A 10,254-nucleotide genomic window follows, 5' to 3' on the forward strand; every position below is an offset into this window, starting at 1 on the left:
GGGGAATTGGCTCAAGGACCTTTGAAAATCTATATCTTAGCCTCCTAAGAATTACCATGTCCTTGTCCATGAGTGTGAGCCTATGAGCATGAGCAACACAAATGCAGGCATCTTGAAAAAACTCAATTAGAAAATCCTCTGTGGCTTCTTGTATACAATTAAGAGCTGTTGTTGTCCATCTGAAACTATCCAAACTATATCTATCACAAATTTCCCTGACAAGCCTTTGAAAAGACAACTTTAGAATTGCATTGTCAAGAGCATTTACTGCCTTCCTAATCTCCCTTAGACACCTGACATTTTGAGAAAACTTTTTCCTTGGCTTTGACTTTCTAGAGAGCTTCTGAGGCTTTGAAGACTGATGAATCTTTGATGCTAAATCCCTAGGATCAATCTTCTCTTTTCATGCTGTTGCCTTAGTCCTAGCCATCTGCCAAAAAACCATATGTTACTTCTTCTCCAACATGTAAAGCGAAACGCAAGTCCCAGACAAGAGTTATCTATGCTGCATGGCATTTTCGCGTATCAACTGAATTTTTCTCGAGCTATCTAGTGAAACGCGAGTGTCAAGCAAGGTGCCTCCTTGCCAAAAAACCATATGTTACTTCTTCTCCAACATGTAAAGCGAAACGCAAGTCCCAGACAAGAGTTATCTATGCTGCATGGCGTTTTCGCGTATCAGCTGAATTTTTCTCGAGCTATCTAGTGAAACACGAGTGTCAAGCAAGGTGCCTCCTTGCAGCTGCTTCTTTTCGCATTTCACCGGACTTGTTATCCATTGTGTCCAGTGAAACGCGAATTTAAGCCAGGAAACCTGCTTGAAGTACCTTATTTTCACGTTTCACCGGACAGCTCATGAATAGCATAAAAATTGATAAAACCAAGAAAAAAGAGCTTTGATCCAAGGAAAGCTTTTAAGATTACATAAAATATCCACAGAATTAGGGAGGAAATTTGAAGATTTCCTTAAATATCCACAATATTAAGGAATGCTTTCACTGTGGAAAAAATTCTTTTGTAGTGGTCATAAGCTAATAATAACATAAAGGATTAAGGAAAAGTATCAAAACAATGCATTGAATGGAGCCTGTTATTGAAAAGCAAGATGCAGAAACCATACCTTCTTTTTAGGTTGTTCTTTACAATCTCAGCCTAAAGATGACAATATGCTCGAAGGTTTGCTTTGTTGGGGAAGCAGTGAAATGCTTGGAGATTGGAAGGAAATGCTTGGAGACTGGAAGGAACACCAAAAACAAAGATGGAGTAGCGATGAAATGCGATGAAAGGTGAAGGCGGTGAATTTGCATGGACTCAACGTTCTTCGCAAAGTGTTAATAACACACGTTGACGTACTCTCGCTTACCGGAATTTTCTTTTTACTTGGAAAAGGGTTATTTAACACACCTGTGACGTATTTTTGGAAAAAGAGAGTGCGCACGTCTTCTGAGGAGTTTAATACGCTGTGTTAAGTCAGACACGTGTACATGTATTTTTCCATTATTACATAAACTTTTTCGTTGGAACTATCACCACATGCTTAACGGTCGATATAAAAGCATTTCAAAGCCATTTCTCCGATATTGTCTTCTTCTCTGCCAAAATTTCGTCTCGACTTCCCTTCAAGGTCTTTGTTTCCTGTGTGGAGAGCAGTTCAACAATCTTTGATAGGTAACAATTTTTTTTTTTTACAAGCATTTTAACAAAATAAATTTGATTAATATAGAAAGAATGTTTTATAACACTTGAACAATTAGAGATGTTATGTGCTTTCTATCTTTTAAAAGCAGCATAGCTTTTCCAAAAATAATTTTATCATCAATTTGTGTGTTTCCATAGAATTTATTTATTGTTCATGTTTCTTTTCTTCATTTGCAATTTTTGACCAGTGAAACGCGAAACAATGTCTCTGTTGATGATATTTTGCTAAGTATCGTGTTTCACCGGCCACATATTAGAATAATTTTTGTCTTCAAGCTAGTGTCCGATGAAACCCGATTCCTTCACAGGCATTTGCCTTACACACTTGAATTTTCGCGTTTCACCGATCAACTAAAAAAAATCTCCTTTTTCTATTTTTTTGTCTTGGAAAATCAATTTTGGGGCCTCTTTCCATGGTTCCATCTTGTTTTATTGGATATTGGTTCTATTCTGCTTTTTTTTTTTCAGGGATAGATATTTTTCTGGTCAAGATGACAAAGAGGAAGCTATCTCTGGAAGGAATGGATGAGGAGGAGATAATTGAGACATCTGATGATAGGCTCTTTGATTTTTTACACACCACTGGTCCAAGTTTTGCTATATCAGGGAAATTTTCAATGTTCCTTTTGATTTGAAGGAGTTATTGGAGGATCTTGATGATAAACTTAAGGAGTACATATGTTTTTATGATAGACACGTGCAAGGTTTGGAAGTCAATGGATTTGTTCATTATAGTGATGTCATGGGAGCCACCAATACATCCAGGTCAACTTTGCTAGGCAGGTTCAACCTCATTGATGTGGAATTCAGAAAGAAAGAAACATGTTGCCCTTTCCACAGGTACCAACACCAATGCCTTCTAATCCACAAGGACGTTGGATTTATTGTGTATCTTCAGTACATGGAAAATTCTTCTCTAGATATAGACCAACAGAGAAAGCTAGAGGATATTGCAAGTATGGACAAGGAGGTCGAAGAGAAGGAGGAGATGTTCCAAGAAGATGTTGAGAATCAACTTGTCCAAGGTTTTGATGTAGGTTTATTCAAGAGTGACAATATCACAATGGTGGAAGAAAAGGAGATTGAGCCAAGTGCACAGGTTGATGAAGAAGGTCCTCTTGCCTGTGTTCCAACATTTCCCACTTATCTTATCAACAAGAAGAGATATGTGTTGCTAAATGATATTCAACATCTTTTTTATCTTAGAGAAGATTATTGCTTAGCAATCCTTGCAGCTTTGGGCAAAAATGACATGAATTTTATAGGTTATGAACAAGAACCACTAGCAAGTCTTGATGTTGAGGGAGAGAATTTCCAAGATAGCTCTATAGCCTTACATTAGATTGAGATTGAAGATCTAGACAACTTTCTTGGAAGGGCCAAGGGCTCTAGGCTAATGAAGCTTGGAAAAAATCAAAGTCTTGGCCATTATATTGGAAACTTAAACAATCAAACAATTGTAATATATCATAGTAGATTGTCAAGCTCTCCAAGTCTACCAATGATGGCTTTGAGAGCTATCTCAAAGGTAATTGGATCTCAAGTTTTTAGCAGAGGTTTGGACAAGATCATTTTGGTGGAGAAGGAAGAAGCCATAAGATTTTTTGGCTTTATGCCTAGATACAGTGGATCTAGAGCTGGATATTTTGGAGTTCTTGGCTCCTATTTGCTCTCTTATGTAGGAGATAGTAAGAATTTGAAGCTTCTTCCAGGCTATCGAAAACAAGAGTTTTTGAAATACAGAGGTCTTATTGAGTGGGATGAAACAAAAGATTCCTCTAGAGGCCCTGTCGAGCTACCTGAAACCAAGGACTCCTCTGAAGGCCCTGTTGAGGTGCCTGAAACTAAGGACTCTTCTGCAACACAATCAGACTAGAAGATGCCAAAGATTAAGGGTTTCTTGAAACCCATCTTTTCCCAACTCTTTGTTTGGTTTGTAACCATTCTGTAAATCTTTGCTTTGCGCAAGAATTTAAATATCTATATTTTCTTCTTTGGGTAACAATTTGTATAGTCCTTGCTAAAGATGATGTATTGCTTGATGTGGTTGTATCTTTAAGCTTGAATTTATGCCAAGTTTGTCGATAGAACCATTGAAAGACCTCTAATAAACTGTTGGCTTTGTGTCTTCCACCTCCATGTCTTGTATGTCTGAAATATTTTGTTCTTGCTTGATAATGTGATTTTTCCATACCTTGGGTTGACCAGATAGATAGAGATCCATATTGTATAATAAAGTATGGAGCATGGGTGTATAGAATATGCTGCATAGTCAACAAATAAAGAAAGTTATTAAAAAACATTATATGAGTTCGACAATGAAGAAACAAACATATACAAACTTCTTACCATATAGTGAGTAAAGTGTTGATCACCCCAAGCTTCTGTCATCGCCTTTTTGAAAAGGTTCAATTGGTTTTTAAAGTCTTTGAGATCATCATCATTCCATTCAGTCTTATCACAATAAAAAAACACTTTGTCTAGTGTTTCCCAAACTTTATCTTTTCTATTTCGAGCTTGTCAATTATCAGTGTGATCCTTAACTGCATTATGTAGGGATTTCCACTGATTAAATTTAATAGTTGAGCCACCATTTCTCGAGTTTATCTTGCCAAGTCTCCCATGAAAGCCTAGAAACCTTCTAGCCTTCACTCCACCAATAGATGGTTTTTTTGGGACACAATTACCATCCTTAGACTTTTGAAGATCTGGTTCAATAACAACATTGCCATCATGCAAACCAATTGCAGAGAGAACTTTTTCAACCTTTATTATAGCATCTGTTCTAGTTGATAATGGCTTCAACTTCCATGAAAATCCTATATAGAGATGAACAAGCTTTTCGATTATCCTGCAAAGTGCATGAAGTGTACAAATATGGGCATTCGCTAAAGGAATGTCCAAGACTGGTTTAAACTGTGGATCCTTATTGTGCCTAGAGGGAGCTCTATTCCAATTGCTTGAGTTTAACTCTACAACTGGTGACATGCAGTATAAGCAAGGAGATCTCGAGTTAGCTCCCTTTGATACATTATACATACATTTGAGTGTCTTTAGGTCACCAGCTATGTGCCACTCAATCCTGTAGTTCCCTAATCCTTCAACAAATAGCTCTTCTCCTGCTTGTTGCCTTTGAATAACATTAGGTATTGATGTTTGATGAAAAACCCAATATAGTATATCAAAATTCTCAGTATCTACCTCAAATGCTCCTAGCCACCAGATGTTATATTCAGATTGAACACTAAATGATGTTGAGTGATTGCAATGACCTGACGAAAGTGCTCTATTCATCAAGGTGATAGAGATTCTCTCCAATTTTTTACATTTCAGAATCTCACTTTCATCAAGTTTAATCACAAATCTAGCCACTCCCTGTGCCTCTGCTATACTAACAAGTCATAAAATTTGATCATTAAGCATTGTAGGGTGGGCAAGTCAAGGAAAATATTGTTAAATTCATTGAATGTAACCTCCTTTTTCTTGCCCTTGAAGCTAGCCTTGATATGAAAAGGCTCACCTAGAATCTCCATCACTTTGTTATTAACTCTCTGTCTGATAGTCCTAACCACAAATGGTTTCAGAAGTATGCAATTGTGTACCTGTCCTTGCTTCATATTTGATTGTAAAAGCTGGAAAAGTTGCATATAAGCATCTCGACTGATACCAATACTATCCAGTGTCTTTTATAGTAACTCAGAATCCAAAGAATGATCCTTCACAAATGACTCCAAGCATTGTTTCTTTGCCTTTTTAAATTTCTTCTTCTCCAAAATATCCTTTGAAACTACTAAAGGAAGAAGATGATAATAAAACTAAGCTGCTTTTAAAGAATCTCTTTCGCTTGCATTTGGTTGTAGAAGAGATCTAAGCAAAATTAACATCACAAATCAATGCAAGTAGTTTAAATAAAGCCATATTTAAGATCTTTCAAGTGAAAAAAAATATACCTTGCTGCTTGGATTCTTTTACCACAGCCTCCTCCTCCTCGTTTGAGATTCTCAATATTTTTAAGAGCTCTTTGTCGATTTTGAAGGCCTAATAAAGTTTGCTTTTGTTGATACGCTTTTCCAATGAATGAATTTTTTGTTGACAATCCTCTAGCTTCTGCAACAACTCTATATTGTGTTTCATCAAAAGATGATTCTCTAGTCCAAGGATATCCTTTTCTGCAACAAGATTAAGTGTATAACCTAAAAATCCATTGTAGCCATCACCAATAAACCTCATTAATGACGAGCTATTATAGAAAGGAGGAGTGCTATTTCTGCTAGGATCTTTGGGATATAGCTTTCCATCTAACCAAAGATCAATATTCTTCTTTCCTTCAAACCTCAGTATATGTTTCATAGACTCTGTAACCGTGATAGATTTTGTTCTCTTTCTTATCGGTTCATACTCACTGTCCAACTCAATATGAAGATGATAGAGAGGTCTTTTATGAGAGCTACAGAGATCATTAGATGATTGATCCATAGCTGAGTTACAGAGATCATTGGGTGATTGATCCATAGCTAAGGATATGATTAGAAGCAAGAACGAAAACAAAGAAGAGACTAATAAGGAGGAGAAAAAAAGAAGAGAGAAACGATGGAGGGAGGCAATCGAGTATCCACCAAAATTCAAATTGAATATTACTTTTCACTTTAATGAGGAGAGGTAAGATCTTCATTATGACAACCTTGCCAACTTTATGGCGACCTAGATTTCTAGGTTTGATGTGACCACGAGAATATCACGACAATGACTTATTAACGAATTTTGATATTTTAACTTACCAAAATATAAACCTTTTAAAATTTTTATAAAATGATTTTATTTCGTAAATTGTTTTCTCTCTCTAGGATCTCTTACAGGGCATTTTCGAGACCTCAAAACTCCCCTAATGTAGGTGTGCTAGTATTTTACTCCCCTTTCGAAGCTAATGGAAGCATCAGATTGGTGATCTGAGAAGCATAGAGGAAGGTATTATTTTATACACATTTTTGTCTATTAGAGTTATATCTTCTTATCATGTTGAAAGAAATTGACAGGCTTTATCTCTATTAGTATTCTTCTTCATTTTCTATTTCTTTTTGGGAGTATTCTTCTACGTCTTCAATTTCTTCGAACCCCTTCTCTTCCATCTGCTCCTCTCCCTGAATCTACCTTCACCCTGTTGTCTCTTATCTTCAAGAACTTGGCTTGAAACCTTCAACCCTTCTCTTATCTCTACCATCTCTAGAGTCTCTGCTCTTGAACCCCCATACATTCTTCTCTTGCTAAACCCCTATGGTGAGCTTCAACCCTACGTGCTACGACACGAACCTAGTGGTATCCACTAGTTATTGGTGAAAGGTGGCTTGCAATTAGTGATCAACTAATTGAATGGACTTATAGTGTGAGGGATCCCATTCTCTAGACCTGTCATTGTGTAGCTTTGGATATACTTTAGATCTTTGAGGTAGTGACTTGTCAACTATGATGGTTCCTTGCCAGTGGAATCACTTTGCAGATTCACTAGAAAATTTTTCCTCTATTGAGGATGTATTTCTCAACTATGGTTCTAAGGGGTCATTAGAATTGCCTAATCTTATTAGGCTTGGACTACTATGGGGATTCTTTGTTGCTGACATGTCTTGTTATGGTCGCCGATGGTAAGTATAAGTGATAAGCTTGGTAGGGATCGACCATCTTCCTATCCTTTCATGGATGCATAGGATTGTGCAATGATATATTTGTCAAACACTCGTTGTCATTTATGTAAGGGGCCTAGATAATAACTTGATGCATTTACTGCAAGGCCTAAGCAACCCATCTCCCTTAGTCTAGTGATGTATTTCACTATGATTTATGTGGGGACCAAGGGGTTTTTTTTCACAATAGGATGATGTATGGTGTGCTTATAGCTCTATTTTCATTAGGCCAAGAGGGCAGTTCCTATTGGATTCAATATTTGATTTCCTTAGGCCAAGAGGGCCATGTATTTGTTTGGTGCAATTAATGGTTTCTTATCATAGTGATGTACTAATTAAATTTGAAGAAGTATCCAGAGCGAGCCTTTTGCTGCACAGAAGCTTCTTCGAGCCAAGTCCAGGTGATGTCATTTCTTTGCGAGCTTTTTACACCTTACTCTGAATGTATATGTGTTTGTGGAGAGTTTTATTTTTTGGGGGTTGGCAAGTCAAGGCAAGAAGTCCTAAGGTTTGGTTTGGTATATTTGGGGAAGGTTTGAGCTATTATCTGTCTCTTGTAAAGGCGTTGTTTGGCATTTAAAGATTTGTTTTGAGAGTAGTCCTTTAGTGACCCTATCTTGCTAGCCTACTAGGCAGTTGTTTCTAGGAGCTTCTGTTCGTTGCGAGACAACTAGAGAAGCCAATCAAAAATAAAGACTGAAAATGATAAGTACCTTTGGACAAATCTAATATATAGAGGTGTGTAAAAAGGGGTTCTAACCCCTAGTAAAAGAAAAGAAAAGAAATAAAAATACTAAGAGCAGATAATCATTGCCTTGTAAAGGCTTGGTAGGTTCATGGAGAGACAAGTCACACCTGAGGCCGATGTCTTATCTTCTTAGGGGTGACATTTAGCCAAAAAATAAATAGGGATTGTTGGAGTGAAAATAAAAGTGAGCGGATGAAAAAGGATTTAGTGTGACCTTGTAAGAGCTTGGTAGATTCTTGGATGCCAGGACAGGACATACGGCAACGACTGATGCCCTATTCTCCTTGGGTCACAATACAATCAACTCCCTTCTTTTTATACACTTGAGTATCAAGTTGTGAAGTATAAACAAAGTGATAAATCAAAAGTATTTACAAATAATAGACCAAGCTATAGCAATCATCACCTAGTAGGAGTGCCTAGTCCAGTTGTCTTTGGTTAGATAGGTAGATCAGACCACCACTAAGGATGAGTTCTTTTGATAGTTCTTTTTAGTAGGTCTACATTGGAGCAGTTGGTTAGCCACTAGCTCTGGATCTCTGTCTGATTATGGTTGACTTATCCCTTGTGGATCTTCAAGCCTTGATTTGGTCAGGGGATAGGGTGAGAATTGTGCTTGTGTTTTGTTGTGCATCTTCCTTGTAGCAACTTGATGCTCTTTATAGTTTTTGTATTTGCATATCAGTTTATGGATTCGACGGGTTGAGTAATCCTATCCTGTGTGTTTTCCAATGAGAATTGGGTTCTACGACCCGAAAGAAGGCAAAAATATGCCCATTTTTGTCAATTTGAGGTGGAATTTAAAGTTCGTGGGAAGCGACGGGATGCAAATTCGACAATTTTAAGTAGTTGTGAAAGACAGGATTTAAAATCACTTTTGAAGATGGACTTCATAGTAGTATCAAATTTTTAAAAAATTTAATAGGTGTTAAAATGAAGTGGATCAAGTTCCAAGCAATGTGGGATCCCAAGACACTTAGATAGAAATTAATAGACTTCAAATCAGATACTAGATGCAAGAGTAGCCAAAGGCCAGGCATGAAGGACCAAAAGTGAGTGTAAAAATGACTTCAACTACGTGAAGGGTTGTGCCCTTTTGGGCCTTGAGGCCTAATAAATTTTTGAATGGGGAGGGGGGCTCGATTTTCAGTTGCATTAAAAAAAAGGCCTCCTTGGACAGGGGCAATGTGATTTTGATGGGGGGACTATGGAGATCAAAAGCAAGGCTATGATTTGATTGCTTTATCATGATCCTTAATTTTTTCATTTTCCATCCCTCATCTTGGCTTCAAAGATGGTGGTCTAATCATGGAGATTAAAAATCAATCTTTCTCTCTTCTCTTGAGGGTAGTTGATGCAAGTATTCTTTGAAAGAGATCAGGATGAAGATGCATTGTTCGACTTGAACCACATTGATATGAGATCATGCCGACACTGAGGAGTGATAACCAATGCTATTTAAGACCAATGGTAGGCCCGATCACTATCCGAAAAATCAATTCTTGAGATCCAAAACTCAAAAAAGGCAGTAATTCTCTTTTTAATAGAAATTTAGATTCTTTTTAATAATTCATGGTGCAAATCTTGTTTATATGCAATGAGAACTTGTTTGAGGCTTGGTTGCAATGTGTTTGAGGGTTGTGTATCATAAAATTTAGAATGTGTGTCCGTACATTTGAGTTATTAAAATTTTAAAACCTAAAATGTGTGTTTTAAGGAAAAAAATGATGTTTTTCTTAGTTCCGGGTGATTAAACTATATTCATATCAGATAAAATAAAATGTCATGAATGAAGATAAAGGATGATGAGTTACCTCAATTCACCCCCATTTTTATGTTTTATGCGTTTTTATCTCTTTTTACATACAAATATATACATGAAATACCCTTTTAACCTACCCATCACATGCAAGATCTTAAGCAATATAGGGAGAATGGGATTTTGGGAGTTAAATATCATTTAAATTTTGTTTTTTTGCATATTCTAGCACATAGGATTCATTTGATTTAAGTCTTAAAAAGGGAAGTAGCACAAGGTGTTCTAATGTTATCTTAGTAATGAAGCAACATGCTAGAGTGAAATCATGAAACGGTTGTTTGCATACACCCACTCTCATTGATTTAAAATTTTAC

This window comes from Lygodium microphyllum, chromosome 5, assembly GCF_053477565.2.
Source record: "Lygodium microphyllum isolate KBCC chromosome 5, Lygodium_microphyllum_v1.1.10, whole genome shotgun sequence".
Lineage (NCBI taxonomy): Eukaryota > Viridiplantae > Streptophyta > Polypodiopsida > Schizaeales > Lygodiaceae > Lygodium > Lygodium microphyllum.